The sequence below is a fragment of the Hyperolius riggenbachi genome, chromosome 7 (genome assembly GCF_040937935.1).
Source record: "Hyperolius riggenbachi isolate aHypRig1 chromosome 7, aHypRig1.pri, whole genome shotgun sequence".
NCBI classification, from domain to species: domain Eukaryota; kingdom Metazoa; phylum Chordata; class Amphibia; order Anura; family Hyperoliidae; genus Hyperolius; species Hyperolius riggenbachi.
This window is the reverse complement of record NC_090652.1, coordinates 158,925,386-158,944,714: the sequence shown is the minus strand read 5'-3', so window position 1 is coordinate 158,944,714 and position 19,329 is coordinate 158,925,386. Positions and strand designations below refer to the sequence as shown.

The window sequence follows — 19,329 nt, the reverse complement described above, 5'->3', positions numbered from 1 at the left end:
CTCAAGCAATGGGAACCCCGAAACAATATTACGCTTGTATGCTGGTCCACAACCAGTTAGAAAGTATAAAAGGTGGACCAGCATACAAGCGCAATATTGTTTCGGGGTTCCCATTGCTTTTTTATTTTTAATAAACGGGTTACACTTAGATCTACCATTTATTTGCATGTTTTATTGGTCTTGATCTTCCGGATGGTGTACCCGAACTAACATAAGGACTTTTGGAAGTCTTGGATCCTGGGTGGTTCCTGGTCCCTTTAATAACTAGGGTTGTCAGCAGTTGGTAAGCTCCCTCTAATCCTTTGGGTGATGGTCTACCACTTGGATATGAGAACTTAATGACCACTTTGGTGAAAGAAGATGGATTGTGAAACAGTAAATTTACTTACGATCTGCGCTGACTTTTTAAGAGGTTTGTTGAATTACCTATGTTCTCCAACTATCTCCAGCCTGGAATCAGGTCCAGTGACATTACGCTGACAATTCATTGTAAAATAACCAGGCCAATTAAATGCTCACAATTCTGTCCATTTGCTTAGTAAGGTCTCTCCCATATGGGCAGCTGAAACAAGTGAATTCACCACCTGTCAGCTGCTTTCCTGCACCAGCCGGGTGCTTGTTAGTGCTTGGTAATGGCAGTGGGCAGGTGCCCCCCCCCCCCATGGAGTCATGCTCAGATGTGACATGTTACAGGGCTCTGCCCCTAGGTAATACCATCATGTGTCAAGCTCTGCCATTTGGTGCATTTTACTTGCCCCTGAATGGCGCTCCTGCGCGGCACTTAACTACCCAACAAGCGTGCAGTTCAGCCTCCCATCCAGAAGAGGCCTAATGATGCTGAAGGAAAGCTTTGCCTAAAATGCAAATTCAGACAAATTTTAACTGGAACCAGAATTTGCACCAGGAAAACTGAATTGTGTATCCTAATCAGATCCAAGAATGTCAGTTAATTAGTTGTCGGTTAGTTGATTATCAGTTCGTGAATACAAATGCCTCAAGCAAAGCTACACTTCAGCTAATGCAAATTTGTGGCACACAGTGAATGTAGGTTTACTCTTATGGCCTGAGCCCACTAACGCAGTTGTGTCCGCTCCTCAGCATCTGCAACATTGATGTGTAACTTAACCTCCTTGCCGGTTATCCCGAGCTCAGCTCGGGGTAACCTGCGCAGGAGGATTTCTCAGGCCCCGCTGGGCCGATTTGCATAATTTTTTTTTCTTACACGCAGCTAGCACTTTGCTAGCTGCGTGTAGTACGCGCTCGCCGCCGATTCGCCGCGCCGAGACGCCCCCCCCCCGCCCCCTGCGCAGCCTGGCCAATCAGTGCCAGGCAGCGCAGAGGGGCGGATCGGGGGTTCCCTGTGACGTCCCGACGTCAATGACGTCGGTGACGTCATCCCGCCCCGTCGCCATGGCGACCGGGGAAGCCCTGCAGGAAATCCCGTTCTCAGCAGGATTTCCTGCATACTCTGATCGCGTGGGGGGATGCCACCGCTCAGCGGCTATCATGTAGCGAGCCCTGGGCTCGCTACATGATTTTAAAAAAAATAAATTAAAAAAAAGTGCGGCGCTGCCTTCTTGCCGGATTTTTTAGACCGGCAAGGAGGTTAAAAGTGGATACAACTGCATTAGTGGGCTCAGGCCCTTATCATTGAGGCTAGGTTCCTAGTGGGACGCTGTGTTGCATTCCCTGCATAATAGGAACACAATGGAATGAAAAAGTCGAACCACAAGTTATGCGACCTTTTGTGAATAAACTATATTTAACAATGTTTTACACATCATTAAATTATCTATTCTGCAGTACGCCACATACGTTATCAGCCTATTAGTGAACTGAGCCCAGAGTACGTTGTAATTGCCAGGCAGGCATTAAAGGAAAACTGAAGTATGAGAGATATGGAGGCTGCCATATTTATTTCCTTTTAAGCAATACCAGTTCAGGCAGTCCTGCTGATCCTCTGCCTCTAATACTTTTAGCCATAGACCCTGAACAAGCATGCAGCAGATCAGGTGTTTGACATTGTCAGATCTGACAAGATTAGCTGCATGCTTGTTTCTGGTGTTATTCAGACACAACTGCAACTAAAGAGATCAGCAGGACAGGCAAGTAACTGGTATTGTTTAAAAGGAAATAAATATGGCAGCCTCCATATTCTTCTCACTTCAGTTGTCCTTTAACTGCTCCTCTCTGCTTATCTCATACAGGGCGGCCATTAAAAATTTCTGGGTCCTATACATGCCAAACCTACAGGGCCCCCCACCCCAAATCCCAATCTCCTGAGAAAAGTTTTTTGAAAAAAAAAATGGCAGTGTTTCCCAGGGCTCTGGAGTCGGAGTTGGAGTCGAGGAGTTGGGGCAATTTTGGGTAACCGGAGTCAGAGTTGAAGTCTGTGGTTTCATAAACTTAGGAGTCTGAGTCTGAAGATTTTTGTACCAAATCCACAGTCCTGGTAAGTATTAGACTAAGGAGTCTGAGCCATTTTGGGTAGCTGGAGCCGGAGTCAAAGTCAGTAGTTTCGGATGATTTTTGTACCGACTCCACAGCCCTGGTATTTCCTGCAGAATATACTACTAAACACTAGTAGGCCTGTACCTCCTAAATGGCTATTGGTCTGCAGCCCAGCCTGTTAGTGACCCCTATGCTGTGTTCCTTACACCTTAATGTTTTCCCTGATGCTTTAACAATCTCCCCTCCTCCTTATTGCTATACCATCCCCCCACCCCCATTGTTTTTCCTGGTAGTCTAAAAGACTACGCCTTGAGTACTTTACATTGTAGTCTAGTGGTCATTCCTCTCCTCCCCCCCCCCCCAGCATTCCCTGGTGGTCTAGTGCCCACCCATTACGGTATTCCCTGGTTGTCCAGTGGTCCCCTATTCCTATAGTATTCCTTGGTGGGGCGCGCCTTCCCCCTCACAATATTCCCTGTTGATATTGTAGTACCCCAACCCCAGATAGCTTTACCTGGTGGTCTAGTGGTCCCCGATCCCCATACAGATTTCCCTGGTAGTCCACAATCTCCATCACAGTATTCTCTGATGGTGGTCTAATGGTTCCCCATTCCCCATATACATATTATTTTCCTGGTGGTCTAATGGTCTCCTAGTAGATGCAGAGCTACGTGCAGCAAGGGGTTTAGAGATAAGGCCCTCACCTCCTCCAGTGCTGGATGCCTTTTCCATTTTTCGAATCAGCAATCTACTCTCCTAAACTACCCTCAGCACTGCTAACGCCAACCTTCTGCGCCCCTAATGCTAGATACGCACAATGCAATTTTCTGTCCGATTCCAGTCAGATCGATTATTTCCAACATGTCCGGTCTGATTTCCAAATTGATTTTTTTTAAACAAACAAAAAAAATTGATCGGAAATCAGATCAGAAATCGATTTGCATCGTGTGTAACTAGCATAACACTAACCTGTCTTTAACCATTTCCGGACCGAGGTGATAGAGATCTACGCCTTGTTTTGATGGGCTCCTGGCTGGCAGGGCGTAGATCTCTATCACCGGCGCCGCCACTCCTGGCCGCGATCGTGCGCACCGAACCGGCTGCACTTAGCTGTCTTATGACAGCTAAGTAGTGTTGTTCGGATCATGAACGATTCGGTTCTTTGATCCGAATCTATTTTGTGAGTCAAATCATCCAAATCATCAAAATGAGTGATTCGGATCACAAAAGGGGCAGGGCCGGGAGCGACACGCCCCCTCTCAGCGGGCAGCGGGGTCCTGGAAGCAGAGCTGAGATGGATTGCTCTGTTGGATGGGAGGCAGCCTTGCAGGGACAGCAGGTAGATGAGAGAGAGAGGGGACATGGGTGCCACTGCCAGATATGTGTAGAGCACACATACTGGCTATAATGTGCTGCTGATTATAGGCTGTCTGTTCCGTAGTTGTGCACAGTGAACACATTGGAAGCTTTTGGCTCAGCTCTGCACAGCTCAGTAACTTTGCAGGCACTGCGATTGCTGTACAATATGATCCTCCTGCACTCGCTCTAAACAGCTGCACTTCACTTTGGGGAATGCTTTCTTTTACTGTGCGATGTCGTTTGCTTTCAAAGTACACAGATGAGCATATACAGTGGAGGAAATAATTATTTGACCCCTCACTGATTTTGTAAGTTTGTCCAATGACAAAGAAATCAAAAGTCTCAGAACAGTATCATTTCAATGGTAGGTTTATTTTAACAGTGGCAGATAGCACATCAAAAGGAAAATCGAAAAAATAACCTTAAATAAAAGATAGCAACTGATTTGCATTTCATTGAGTGAAATAAGTTTTTGAACCCTCTAACAATAAAAGACTTAATACTTAGTGGAAAAACCCTTGTTTGCAAGCACAGAGGTCAAACGTTTCTTGTAATTGATGACCAAGTTTGCACACATTTTAGGAGGAATGTTGGTCCACTCCTCTTTGCAGATCATCTCTAAATCCCTAAGGTTTCGAGGCTGTCTCTGTGCAACTCTGAGCTTGAGCTCCCTCCATAGGTTTTCTATTGGATTAAGGTCCGGAGACTGACTAGGCCACTCCATGACCTTAATGTGCTTCTTCTTGAGCCACTCCTTTGTTGCCTTTGCTGTATGTTTTGGGTCATTGTCGTGCTGGAACACCCATCCACGACCTATTTTCAGTTTCCTGGCAGAGGGAAGGAGGTTGTCGTTCAGGATTTCACGATACATGGCTCCGTCCATTTTCCCGTTAATACGATTAAGTTGTCCTGTGCCCTTAGCAGAAAAACACCCCCAAAGCAAAATGTTTCCACCCCCATGCTTGACGGTGGGGACGGTGTTTTGGGGGTCATAGGCAGCATTTTTCTTCCTCCAAACACAGCGAGTTGAGTTAATGCCAAAGAGCTCTATTTTGGTCTCATCAGACCACAGTACCTTCTCCCAGTCACTCACAGAATCATTCAGCTGTTCATTGGCAAACTTCAGACGGGCCTGCACTTGTGCCTTCTTGAGCAGGGGGACCTTGCGAGCCCTGCAGGATTTTAATCCATTGCGGTGTAATGTGTTTCCAATGGTTTTCTTGGTGACTGTGGTCCCTGCTAATTTGAGGTCATTCACTAACTCCTCCCGTGTAGTTCTAGGATGCTTTTTCACCTTTCTCAGAACCATTGACACCCCACGAGGTGAGATCTTGCGTGGAGCCCCAGAGCGAGGTCAATTGATGGTCATTTTGTGCTCCTTCCATTTTCGAACAATCGCACCAACAGTTGTCACCTTCTCTCCCATCTTCTTGCTAATGGTTTTGTAGCCCATTCCAGCCTTGTGCAGGTCTACAATCTGACATCCTTGGACAGCTCTTTGGTCTTTCCCATGTTGGAGAGTTTGGAGTCTGCTTGATTGATTGATTCTGTGGACAGGTGTCTTTTATACAGGTGACTAGTTAAGACAGGTGTCCTTAATGAGGGTGACTAATTGAGTAGAAGTGTCTAACTACTCTGTGGGAGCCAGAACTCTTAATAGTTGGTAGGGGTTCAAAAACTTATTTCACTCAATGAAATGCAAATCAGTTGCTATCTTTTATTTAAGGTTATTTTTTCGATTTTCCTTTTGATGTGCTATCTGCCACTGTTAAAATAAACCTACCATTGAAATGATACTGTTCTGAGACTTTTCATTTCTTTGTCATTGGACAAAATTACAAAATCAGTGAGGGGTCAAATAATTATTTCCTCCACTGTAGGTGAAATACATGTAAAACATAGGATTGCAGCATGTGGGTATTGTGTGCAAGCAAACATTTCTGCTCTCTGCTCGTCCCTTCTCTGTCCACTCCCTGCCCTCTGTCCATCTTCTCCCCTTCACTGTATGTCCACCCCCCTCCCCTTCTCCTGTCCCGCTAGCAATTTCACCCCCGAATGCTTCAGTAGTAAAATGATCCGAGATTCGGATCAAAGATCCGGATCTTTTCAATGATCCGATTCGAATCATCCGGATCATTGAAAAGATCCGAACTTCCCATCTCTACAGCTAAGGCTTCCGGGTATCGGCAGGAGCCGTCACTGATTGGCTCCCTGCAGTGTGATCGCTGTGAGCCAATCACATCGATCACCCTCCGAAAAGGCAACATAGTTGCCGTTCTGCCTCCCTGTCACTGTGGATCTTGTGTGACAGGGAGAGACGCACAGCCTGCAGCCGTGACAGGCTGTGCGATTTTAGTGTAAAAAAACACTTTCTTATCCAGATCTCCCCCCCATGTATCCCTTGATCCCCTCCCAACCACCTATAGATAGATAGATAGATAGATAGATAGATAGATAGATAGATATATCTATATATTTTACTGGATTGTGATTTTAACCACTTGCCGACCGAACGGCGGCAAAGTGGAGCCCGCAACGACCGCAATACGCCGATCGGCTCATTGCGGACTAGCTGGCCTGGGATCGCACGCTGGATGTGCCCACCCGCGACGTCAACCCGCCAGCCAATTAGCAGCGGCGGCGGGTTGTTAACCCCCGATCTGCCGCATGTAAAGCGGATAATACGCTTTGTAATGTATACAAAGCGTATTATACAGGCTGCCTCCTGCCCTGGTGGTCCCAGTGATTGAGGGACCACCAGGGCAGGTTGCAGCCCTCCTAGTAAGTACCCAAGCACACTGATCCTGCCCCCTGATCGCCCACTGCCCCCATCAGACCCCCCCTGTCCACCCCTCAGACACCTGTTTGCATCCAATCACCCCCCAAATCACTTATTAATCACTCCCTGTCACTATCTCAACGCTATTTTTTAGATTAGGTCCTAAACTGCCCCCTGGGGGCTCCCGAACACCCCCCCCCCACACACACACACCCTCAGATCCTCCCTAGACCCTCCCCCCTGTGTACTGTATACATCTATTCTTCCCTATAATCACCCACTGATCACCTGTCAATCACCCATCAATCACCCCCTGTCACCACCTGTCACTGCCACCCATCAGATCAGACCCTAACCTGCCTTTTGTGGGCACCTGATCACCCACCCACACCCTCAGATTGCGTGCAGACCCACCCTCAGATCACCTCCGAAAGTGCATTATTTACATCTGTTCTCCCCTCTAATCATCCACTGATCACCCATCAATCACCCCGTCACCACCTGTCACTGCTACCCATCAGATCAGACACTAATCTGCCCCTTACAAGCACCCAATCACCCGCCCACACCCTCAATTAGCCCCCCAGACCCCCTCTGATCAACTCGCCAGTGCATTGCTTGCATATATTCTCCTCTGTAATCACCTACTGATCACCCATCAACCACCCCGTCACCCCCTGTCACCACCTGTCACTGCTACCCATCAGATCAGGCCCTAATATGCCCCCTGCGGGCTTCTGATCACCCGGCCAAACCCTCACCCGCCCCACCGCAGTGACAGAAATTTTTTTTCTGATCACTGCTGGTACGACTTAATTGCCATGTCCAGGTCACGATTTGAGAACATTCCTGCTCTTTAGTGCCAATACAACCTGTCATCTAAGAAGCCACCCTGCTTATGACCGGTTCCACAAAATTCGGCCCCTCATAGACCACCTGTCATCAAAAGTTGCAGATGCTTATACCCCTGAACAGTCATTTTGAGGCATTTGGTTTCCAGACTACTCCTCGTGGTTTTGGGCCCCTAAAATGCCAGGGCAGTATAGGAACCCCACAAGTGACCCCATTTTAGAAAGAAGACACCCCAAGGTATTCCGTTAGGTGTATGACAAGTTCATAGAAGATTTTATTTTTTGTCAAAAGTTAGCGGAAATTGATTTGTATTTTTTTTTTCACAAAGTGCCATTTTCCACTAACTTGTGACAAAAAATAAAATCTTCTATGAACTCACCATACACCTAACGGAATACCTTGGGGTGTCTTCTTTCTAAAATGGGGTCACTTGTGTGGTTCCTATACTGCCCTGGCATTTTAGGGGCCCTAAACCGTGAGTAGTCTAGAAACCAAATGCCTCAAAATGACCTGTGAATAGGACGTTGGGCCCCTTAGCGCACCTAGGCTGCAAAAAAGTGTCACACATGTGATATCGCCGTACTCAGGAGAAGTAGTATAATGTGTTTTGGGGTGTATTTTTACACATACCCATGCTGGGTGGGAGAAATATCTCTGTAAAGGGACATTTGTGTGTAAAAAAAATCAAAACATTTTAATTTACAGAGATATTTCTCCCACCCAGCATGGGTATGTGTAAAAATACACCTCAAAACACATACTACTTCTCCTGAGTACGGCGATACCACATGTGTGACACTTTTTTGCAATCTAGGTGCGCTAAGAGGCCCAGCGTCCTATGAGTACCTTTAGAATTTCACAGGTCATTTTGAGTCATTTGGTTTCTAGACTACTCCTCACGGTTTAGGGCCCCTAAAATGCCAGGGCATTATAGGAACCCCACAAGTGACCCCATTTTAGAAAGAAGACACCCCAAGGTATTCAATTAGGTGTATGGGGAATTCATAGAAGATTTTATTTTTTGTCACAAGTTAGTGGAAAATGACACTTTGTGTAAAAAACAATAAAAATCAATTTCCGCTAACTTGTGAAAAAAAAATGAAATCTTCTATGAACTCCCCTTACTACTAACGGAATACCTTGGGGTGTCTTCTTTCTAAAATGGGGTCACTTGTACGGTTCCTATACTGTCCTGGCATTTTAGGGGCCCTAAACCGTGAGGAGTAGTCTAGAAAATAAATGCCTCAAAATGACCTGTGAAATCCTAAAGGTGCCCCTTAGCGCAGTTAGGGTGCAAAAAAGTGTCACACATGTGGTATCGCCGTACTCAGGAGAAGTAGTATAATGTGTTTTGGGGTGTATTTTTACACATACCCATGCTGGGTGGGAGAAATATCTCTGTAAATGGACAATTGTGTGTAAAAAAAATCAAAAGAAATCTCATTTACAGAGATATTTCTCCCACCCATCATGGGTATGTGTAAAAATACACCCCAAAACACATTATACTATTTCTCCTGAGTAAGGCGATACCACATGTGTGACATTTCTTTTGCAGTCTAGGTGCGCTAAGGGGCCCAAAGTCCTATGAGCACCTTTAGGCTTTACAGGGGTGCTTACAATTTAGCACCCCCCAAAATGCCAGGACAGTAAACACACCCCACAAATGACCCCATTTTGGAAACTAGACACTTCAAGGTATTCAGAGAGGGGCATGGTGAGTCCGTGGCAGATTTCATTTTTTTTTGTCACCAGTTAGCAGAAATGGAAACTTTTTTTTTATTTATTTTTTTGTCACAAAGTGTCATTTTCCGCTAACTTGTGACAAAAGATAAAATCTTCTATGAACTCACCATGCCTCTTAGTGAATACTTTGGGGTGTCTTCTTTCCAAAATGGGGTCATTTGGGGGGTATTTATACTATCCTGGAATTCTAGCACCTCATGAAACCTGACAGGTGCTCAGAAATGAGAGAGATGCTTCAAAATGGGAAAATTCAATTTTTGCACCATAGTTTGTAAACGCTTTAACTTTTGCCCAAACCAATAAATATACACTGAATGGGGTTTTTTTTTTTTAATCAAAAACATGTTTGTCCACATTTTTCGCGCTGCATGTATACAGAAATTTTACTTTATTTGAAAAATGTCAGTACAGAAAGTTAAAAAAAAATCATTTTTTTGCCAAAATTCATGTCTTTTTTGATGAATATAATAAAAAGTAAAAATCGCAGCAGCAATCAAATAGCACCAAAAGAAAGCTGTATTAGTGACAAGAAAAGGAGGTAAAATTCATTTAGATGGTAGCTTGTATGACTGAGCAATAAACCATTAAAGCTGCAGTGGTCTGAATGGAAAAAAGGCTCTGGTCCTTAAAGAGACTCCGTAACAAAAATTGCATCCTGTTTTTTATCATCCTACAAGTTCCAAAAGCTATTCTAATGTGTTCTGGCTTACTGCAGCACTTTGTACTATCACAGTCTCTGTAATAAATCAATGTATCTTTCCCTTGTCAGACTTGTCAGCCTGTGTCTGGAAGGCTGCCAAGTTCTTCAGTGTTGTGGTTCTGCTATGCACTCCCCCCTCAGGGGGGAAAGAAACACACAAATGATCTCTTGAGATTCAAAAGGAAGGCTGTATACAGCCTGCTTGTGTATGGATGTATTTTCTATGTGTGGACATACTGTACATCAACCTACTTCCTGTTTTGGTGGCCATTTTGTTTGTTTATAAACAAACTTTTTAAAACTGTTTTTAACCACTTTTAATGCGGCGGGAAGCGGCGAAATTGTGACAGAGGGTAATAAGAGATGTCCCCTAACGCACTGGTATGTTTACTTTTGTGCGATTTTAACAATACAGATTCTCTTTAAGGGGTGAAAAGACTGCGGTCCTTAAATGGTTAAACCTGTTCCTATGGGTTGGTAACCACAAGATTAGGGTGATTATTTTGAGGGTGAGGGGAGAGACAGAGTAGAAAGCAACACAGGAGAGAAAAAAGGGAGAGACAGTGAAGAGATAGGGCAAAAAGAAAGTAAAGAAGATCTGACCCTAATCAGAATTGCATTCTTTTATTGGGCTGTCCTGTTTGACAGTGAGCAGTGAAAATTACAGAGACACGCAGTACTGGGGAAGTGGGAACAGAGGTGAATGAGAGACAGAGAAAGAGAGTAGATACAATGGGCTCTATTCTCAAAGACTTCCCGCATGCGGTAAAGTGCATGCGGGAAGTTACCGACCAAAACAACGCCACATTGAAATTCTCAAAATGTTCCGCATGTGGAAAAAGTGTGGTAAAAGTGCGGGATTGTCGGTATTTTCCGCAATAAAAGATCAATTCTCAAAAATGTTCAGGTGCATCATTTCGTCGTTAATTACCGATTTTTTATCACCTACAAGTAGTAGGTGATATATTCCGCATCCCATTGACTTTAATGAAGTGTGGAGGCTTAAGGGCTGTGCTTGCTGGACTTTAACTTTTTTTTTTTTTAAACTTTTTCATGCGACCTTTTTACCGCATGATTCCCGCATGAATAATGGCAGTTTCCGCATCTTTTTTTCCGCATGCGACAAACATGTGGAAAATGTTAGAGAATGCTGAAAAAATGCGGAGTTTACCGCTGGTGGAAATATAGCGGTAACATTTTGCGGAAAAGTTTGGTCTTTGAGAATAGAGCCCAATAAGACTAGCCTGTGATATAGCAGTGAGAGCTTACCTATATTGCAGCCAGGACCTCACACAAAGATTATCTACTTGACAGTCTCATATGCGTTCACACCACCAGTCTGCAAGCAGTCCTCTTGGATCTACAGGATTTTGGAATTTGCAGCACAGCAGAGCAGAGCAGAGCAGAGGGTGGGTGACCGCACAACCAACCAAGTGGCTGCACTATGGGAGTTCCGTGTAGGGGGCTTCTGTGCTGTAGGGCTCCATAAAACAGGGATAGTTGTGATGTTCTGATTCACGTGTTAATAACAGCAGCAATTCTATCCGTGATCGACTACACTGTCTGACTCTGACAGAACTCCCAGGAATCATGATACAGACTGTACCAATCAATAACCAACTCGTCGCAGAGTGATGATGACGAAACGGAAGTAAGGCATCAGCGGGGAATTTGAAGACTAAGAAACTAGATGAAAAAGGGACACGAGCTGTACCTGGAAAGGGGACTAGACTAGACTGCAGCTGTGGGTGAGTGCTGTGCCTGGGAAGGGGTATAGGCAGCAGCTGTGGGAGAGTGTTGTGCCTGGGAAGGGGTATACACTGCAGATATGGGTGAGTGTTATGCCTGGAAAGGGGTACAGACTGCCGATATGGGTTAGTGTTGTGCCTGGAAAGGGGTATAGACTGCAGCTGTGTGGGTGAGTGATGTGCCTAGAAATGGGTATGTACTGCAGCTGTAGGTGAGTGATGTATCTGGGAAGGGATATAGGCAGGCTGCAGCTGTGGGTGAGTGTTGTGCCTGGGAATGGGGTATAGGCTGCAGCTGTGGATGAGTGTTGTGGCTGGGAAGGGGTATAGACTGCAGATATGGGTGCGTGTTGTGCCTGGGAAGGGGTATAGGCATCAGATGTGGGTGTTTTGCTTAGAAAGGGGTATATACGGCAGCTGTAGGTGAGTGATGTATCTGGGAAGAGATATAGGCAGGCTGCAGCTGTGGGTGAGTGTTATGCCTGGGAAGGGATATAGGCTGCAGCTGTGGGTGAGTGTTGTGCCTTGAAAGGGGTATAGACTGCAGCTGAGGGTGAGTGTTGTGTCTGGGAAAGGGTATAGACTGCAGCTGTGGGTGAGTGTTGTGCCTGGGAAGGGGTATAGACTGCAGCTGAGGGTGAGTGTTGTGTCTGGGAAGGGGTATGTGCTGCAGCTGTGGGTGAGTGTTGTGCCTGGGAATGGGGTATAGGCTGCAGCTGTGGGTGAGTGTTGTGCCTGGGAAGGAGTATAGGCTGCAGCTGTGGGTGAGTGTTGTGCCTGGGAAGGGGTATAGACTGCAGATATGGGTGCGTGTTGTGCCTGGGAAGGGGTATAGGCAGCAGATGTGGGTGTTGTGCCTAGAAAGGGGTATAGACTGCAGATATGGGCTAGTGTTGTGCCTGGGAAGGGGTATAGGCAGCAGATGTGGGTGGGTGTTGTGCCTAAAAAGGGGTATAGGCTGCAGCTGTAGGTGAGTGATGTGTCTGGGAAAGGATATAGGCAGGCTGCAGCTGTGGGTGAGTGTTGTGCCTGGGAAGGGGTATAGACTGCAGATATGGGTGCGTGTTGTGCCTGGGAAGGGGTATAGGCAGCAGATGTGGGTGTTGTGCCTAGAAAGGGGTATAGACTGCAGATATGGGCGAGTGTTGTGCCTGGGAAGGGGTTTAGGCAGCAGATGTGGGTGGGTGTTGTGCCTAAAAAGGGGTATAGGCTGCAGCTGTAGGTGAGTGATGTGTCTGGGAAGGGATATAGGCACGCTGCAGCTGTGGGTGAGTGCTGTGCCTGGGAAGGGGTATAGACTGCAGCTGTGGGTGAGTGTTGTGCCTGGGAAGGGGTATAGACTGCAGCTGAGGGTGAGTGTTGTGTCTGGGAAGGGGTATATGCTGAGGGTGAGTGTTGTGCCTTGAAAGGGGTATAGACTGCAGCTGAGGGTGAGTGTTGTGTCTGGGAAAGGGTATAGACTGCAGCTGTGGGTGAGTGTTGTGCCTGGGAAGGGGTATGTGCCGCAGCTGTGGGTGAGTGTTGTGCCTGGGAATGGGGTATAGGCTGCAGCTGTGGGTGAGTGTTGTGCCTGGGAAGGGGTATAGGCTGCAGCTGTGGGTGAGTGTTGTGCCTGGGAAGGGGTATAGACTGCAGATATGGGTGCGTGTTGTGCCTGGGAAGGGGTATAGGCAGCAGATGTGGGTGTTTTGCTTAGAAAGGGGTATATACGGCAGCTGCAGGTGAGTGTTGTGCCTGGGAAGGGGTATAGACTGCAGATATGGGTGTTGTGCCTAGAAAGGGGTATAGACTGCAGATATGGGCGAGTGTTGTGCCTGGGAAGGGGTATAGGCAGCAGATGTGGGTGGGTGTTGTGCCTAAAAAGGGGTATAGGCTGCAGCTGTAGGTGAGTGATGTGTCTGGGAAAGGATATAGGCAGGCTGCAGCTGTGGGTGAGTGTTGTGCCTGGGAAGGGGTATAGACTGCAGATATGGGTGAGTGTTGTGCCTGGGAAGGGGTTTAGGCAGCAGATGTGGGTGGGTGTTGTGCCTAAAAAGGGGTATAGGCTGCAGCTGTAGGTGAGTGATGTCTGGGAAGGGATATAGGCACGCTGCAGCTGTGGGTGAGTGCTGTGCCTGGGAAGGGGTATAGACTGCAGCTGAGGGTGAGTGATGTGTCTGGGAAGGGGTATATGCTGCAGCTGAGGGTGAGTGATGTGTCTGGGAAGGGGTATAGGCTGCAGCTGTGGTTGAGTGTTGTGCCTGGGAAGGTGTATAGACTGCAGATATGGGTGAGTGTTGTGTTTGGGAAGGGGTATAGGCAGCAGCTGTGGGTGGGTGAGTGAGTGATGTGAAGGCAGCTGGGAGACTGGCTGGCAGGACACATCTGTCTTTCTTTGGACCAATGTTACGTTTTCTAGGTTCCTCTTTTCATGTGCAGATCTGAGTAAATGAATGTAGAGTCCAACTAATACAAACCAGAAAACACTTGATAGTTTGATTATATATTCATTATCATCCAAATCTGAATAACTCAATTTAAAGTTCTGGCTCAGCACCTGGCAATTCCAGAATCCATAGAACCAAAACCGGTGTTCCAACTAAGTAGCATACGTTGACAAAATACTATACGTGTATGTTGGATTGAAGACATGCCTATATTGGTAGGTGAACAGAGGCGCCAGAAGGATAAAAGTACATAACATTTTTAAAAAATTGCTGGGAGGAAGTGGTGGACTCGCCTCCGTTAAAGCAGACACCAAGGACTGTAAATATATAGATATACACATTTATTGAAAATACCCCAAAAATGCAACGCGTTTCGCGGGCACAGCCCACTTCTTCAGGCAATAAGCAGGGGATAAACAACAGCAATTCAGTTATAGCAAACAGAGGCGCTCTGCTTGCTATAACTGAATTGCTGTTGTTTATCCCCTGCTTATTGCCTGAAGAAGTGGGCTGTGCCCGCGAAACGTGTTGCATATTTGAGGTATTTTCAATAAATGTGTATATCTATATATTTACAGTCCTTGGTGCCTACTTTAACAGAGGCGAGTCCACTACTTCCTCCCAGCAATTTTTTAAAAATGTTATGTACTTTTATCCTTCTGGCGCCTCTGTTCACCTACCACTATATTTGAGTCCACCCCAGGTGGAGGGGTGATCTACCCCCTTTCTTCCTATCTACAGAAAGCGACTTCTTAATCCTGAGTGAGGATAGGTCTAACCTCCTAACCTGCCTAATGAGTGGTTACCTAGGTGGTAGCCCGTGTTTGTGAGTATTACCATCTCACTGTTTCATTTATCCAATCAATTTTGACATACTACACCATATTGGGCTCTCGATTTCTCTTCAACTTTAACATAACATGCCTATCAAGTCACCATACACTGTAGGATAACTGTAGTTTCTACCACTTCATTCAAACAGTTCAATACCAGTAATATTTACTGATATTTTACTATGACCTAACCTCTCCCTGCTCTCTTACAGAACCCTCCCCTGGTAGTGCTGAACCTTAACACACTGCCCCCCCCCCCATTCCCGGTGGGCAACTATTCTCAACCACACACCCCTGGGCATGTAACCGTAACCCCCCTTGTGTGCACTTCTTTGTATTCTGGCCATAGAGAAGAAGCAGTGCTGCACTTGTGCTATAAAGTAAATGACGGTGGTTGTGCAAGTGCAGAAGAAAATGTATGTAGGTTTGTAGGGTATGCTGGAAAGTCAGAACACCGGCGCTAGTGTAGTTTATGGGATCCAGCAGTAAAAACCTCCATAGGGAGATTCAGCTAACGTGCTTGGGTGAACAGCACCCCCTCGAGCTGCATGGTTTCAGATAGGTTGTAGTAAACTATGCCCACACTATTTAGCCAATCACAACACTTTATGCTGCAGAGGGTGTTGTGATTGGAGAACTATTCCCTATGAGGTTTTCCCAGAACGTCTCAGGACAGCAACCCTGAGACTTGTCTCCATCCAAACTACACTGGACAGGAACTAGATAAAAAAGATTTGCATAATTGGTTAGGCAGGCAGAACATATATAAACCCCTCATGCTCTTACCCCCTCAGTTGTCTTCCTGTCCACAGGACGCTAGATGTCGGGGAGGGCTGGCCACCCATGCTAGATTGCAGGAGCCGCGGCTTGGATGATCCCCTGGGCTGCGCACGCTAGTTTGAGTGCGTGGGATCATGCTGCTCGCACAGCCTTTCCTGGGATGGTCTGAGCGGAGGAAGCGGATCGGAGGCTCAGAAAGTCCCGCCCCCAAGTCACGTGACCGGCGCCGCACGTGACCCAGCGCCGGAAGCAGGAAGTTCCTGGCATCGGCGTGCGCTCCACTGAAGCGAGGCTGCAGGGAGGGAGTGAGAAGGCGGCTGACTCCGCAAACCAGCAGCTGTACAAGCGCTTCTGGGTGCTGTTTTTTCGCCAAGGTAGGCAGTCCTTGTATGAGGGGGGGGGGGGCGGGCGAAATTTGGTGAGCTATTTAAAAGCTCGGCTATAGTCACATATGGTTGTTGGTGACTATGGAGGCTGCCACTGGATCTTCCTCCCAGGGCTCTGTGGAGTCAAGCTCCGTTCCCTCTCTGGTATGTGCAATGTGTTATTTGCTTCATATCTGATAGAGAGGTTTGTTTGGCGTTTCTTCAGGCTAATGGCTGGTATTTTGTTTGTATTTTAGCCTAAACCGGATAAATCAGACTCTAGATCTGAATCCAGATCCGGATCAAGACATAAGAAAGCTGATAAAATAGATAAGCCTGAAAAGCCTGACAAATCTTTACCTCAGTCAAAATCATCACATAAGTCAAGGAAATGTGCTGTTTGTGGCAATACCTTATCATCCTCATCTAAGGTGTTGTGTCAGGAGTGTACAAAGAAGATAGTTAGAGACGAAACTCCCTCTATGATGAAAGAACTTAAAGGTTGGATAAGATCTGAGATCTCATCTGCGGTGCAGACAATTAAAGCGCCTGAGATTTCCTCTAAATCAGATCCTATTTCAGATCCCCCACCTATTACAGAAAGACCGGGTCCATCCGGGCCGGCCCCTGTAGAGGATATTACTTTGAAAAGGAAAAGGAGAGAGGAGGATTCAGCTGAGTCAGACATGTCAGAGGGGGAGTTGGAAATTTCCTCATTGGAGGATATTCCATCAGAGACTGAAAAATCGACAGATAAATCTGTTAAGAATCAAAAGTTTGCTTTTTCAACTGACTTTATGAAAGAGCTGTTAGAAGCGATGCACCAGGCTATGGGTATTACAATTGAACGGAAAACTCTATCTCCCCTCGACCAGATGTATGAAACCCTTTCTGACCCTCAGATTGCTTTTATACCTGTACATAGTAGTCTTAAGGGGCTTATCAAAAAAGAATGGGATAATCCTGATAATAGAGCTTTTTGGCCAAAAGCATTAAATAAGAGATATCCTTATAGTCCGGAAGACCAGAAATGTTGGGGGACAGCACCTAAGTTAGACCCATCCCTGTCGAAAGTTTCCAGAAGGACAGATCTTCAATTTGAAGATTTTGGGAGTTTAAAAGACCCAATCGATAAGAAAATGGATAATATCTTAAGAAGGGCCTGGGAGGCAGCATCCTTGAATTTTAAACCGTCAATCGCCTCCACTGCAGTAGCAAGGTCTTTAAAGTTATGGTTGTTAGAGGTACAATCCCAGATTGCCTCTGGTATCCCCAGAGAAGAAATATTGAATTTTTTCCCAAAAATTTTGCATGCAACTAATTACTTATCTGATGCAGCAGATGACTCAGTGAGACTCACAGCGAGGACCACCGCCTTGGTTAACTCAGCCAGGAGAGGAATCTGGGTGAAGACCTGGCAGGGAGACACATCATCTAAATCGAAATTATGTAGTATTCCTTGTGAAGGAAACTTGCTATTTGGATCCAAATTGGAGGAGACATTAGAAAGATCGGCTGACAGGAAAAAGAATTTTCCGTACAAGAGGAAAACTTTCCGCCCTAATCGTTCCTTTCGTGCCACGGACAAATCGGAACAGACGATTAAGGGTTCCCAGAGATGAAAGTGGATCCCTAATAAAACTCAGCGATCAAGAAATAACCCCCCCTATGCTTCCTCCGGACAACAACCAAAGCAATGACGCCAGGATTCCAGTGGGGGGCAGGCTAGCCCACTATTACGAACAATGGCACACAGTCTTCAAAAACAGGTGGCTATTGGACATTATCTTAGAGGGATACAAGATAGAGTTTATAGCCCCAGCACCATCCCAGTTTTTTATCACCCCCCCTCCAAGTGCGTCAGCTCAGGCCAAGGCTCTCCAACTAGAAGTGTCGTCCTTATTGGAAAGGAGGGTCATCAGGAAAGTACCAAGGTGTCAAGAGAGACGAGGGTTTTACTCTCCTGTATTCCTCATCAAGAAACCTCAGGGAAGTTACAGATTCATTCTGAACCTCAAAAGACTGAACAAAGTAGTGAGATACAGAAAATTCCGGATGGACAACATCCGTTCAGTGGTAAACCTCCTACAGGAAGCCTGCTACTTGACGTCATTGGATCTCAAAGATGCCTATCTTCACTTACCCATTCATCTAGAATCTCAACAGTTCCTGAGGTTCGCAGTGGTGTTACAGGGAGAGGTAAGGCACTTTCAGTTTGTTGCTTTACCCTTTGGTTTATCATCTGCTCCATGGCTTTTTACTAAGGTCATGGCGGAAGTATTAGCAGGCCTTAGGCTTCAGTCTATCCAGATCATGTCATATTTAGATGACCTGCTTATTTGGGGCCCTTCAGTGGATGTTGTGAATGACCAAATGAATATCACTATAAACTTCCTTCAATCCCTGGGGTGGTTAATTAATTGGGAAAAGTCAGCCCTAACTCCCCGCCAAAAGATGGAATTTTTGGGGTTTGAGATCTGTACAGTCAGCAAAAGACTTTTTTTGCCTAGTAGAAAATCAACAATGTTGTTAAAGTCTGTTCTCTCTTTTCAGAACCTGAAGTTAATATCTCTGAGGAAGGCTATGGCACTATTGGGGACAATAACATCTTCCTTCCCGGCAGTACAGTGGGGTCAGCTTCACTCCAGAGTTCTACAGTCCTGGATTCTATCCAAATGGGACAAACGCATCTCCTCTCTGGACAAAAGACTCTTAGTCCCATGGAGCGTAAAACAATCCTTACTCTGGTGGATCGAGCCTCAAAATCGCCTGAAAGGGAATCTTTGGGAATTCCCCACACAGTGTGTCATAACAACAGATGCGAGTTCTTGGGGATGGGGAGCTCACCTCGATTCTCACACAGCCCAGGGACAGTGGTCGAACAGATCTCGTCTTCGGTCCTCAAACAGCAGAGAGTTACAGGCAGTTTGGGAATCTCTACAAGTATTCAGTACTCAGATTCTACAGGCACATGTCACGATCCGCACAGACAACAGTACTGTGGTTGCTTACATAAATCATCAAGGAGGCACAAGGAGCAGATCGCTGCTACATCAATCATCAAGGATGCTACATTGGGCGGAACAGAATGTGCAGTCTTTGAAAGCTGTTCATCTAAAAGGAACCTTAAATTGCCTAGCGGATTTCCTGAGCAGAAAGAGGCTTTCACAGGACGAGTGGAGCCTCAACGACCGAGTGTTTCAACAACTTACAGACCGGTGGGAGGTGCCTCAGGTGGATCTGTTCGCCAGGAGAACCAATGCGAAGTGCCGTCTGTTTTGCTCCCTGTG

At 46.2% G+C, this 19,329-nt stretch overlaps 2 protein-coding genes across 5 annotated transcripts in view; one reads left to right on the top strand and one right to left on the bottom strand.

The window, feature by feature from the left end:
* REXO5 (RNA exonuclease 5) overlaps positions 1–11,475 on the bottom strand; it is a 104,703-nt gene extending 93,228 nt beyond the window's left edge. The window contains exon 1 of one of the 2 annotated variants that reach the window (XM_068244805.1): positions 11,157–11,475. The gene's annotated coding sequence lies outside the window, so the exon portion shown is untranslated. The remainder of the gene's footprint in view (positions 1–11,156) is intronic. The other variant, XM_068244804.1, reaches the window with a different exon arrangement.
* A 40-nt stretch (positions 11,476–11,515) lies between these two features.
* ERI2 (ERI1 exoribonuclease family member 2) overlaps positions 11,516–19,329 on the top strand; it is a 196,613-nt gene continuing 188,799 nt past the window's right edge. For 2 of the 3 annotated variants that reach the window (XM_068244808.1, XM_068244806.1), the window contains exon 1: positions 11,524–11,635. The gene's annotated coding sequence lies outside the window, so the exon portion shown is untranslated. Of the gene's footprint in view, positions 11,636–19,329 lie in introns of all 3 variants that reach the window. The other variant, XM_068244807.1, reaches the window with a different exon arrangement.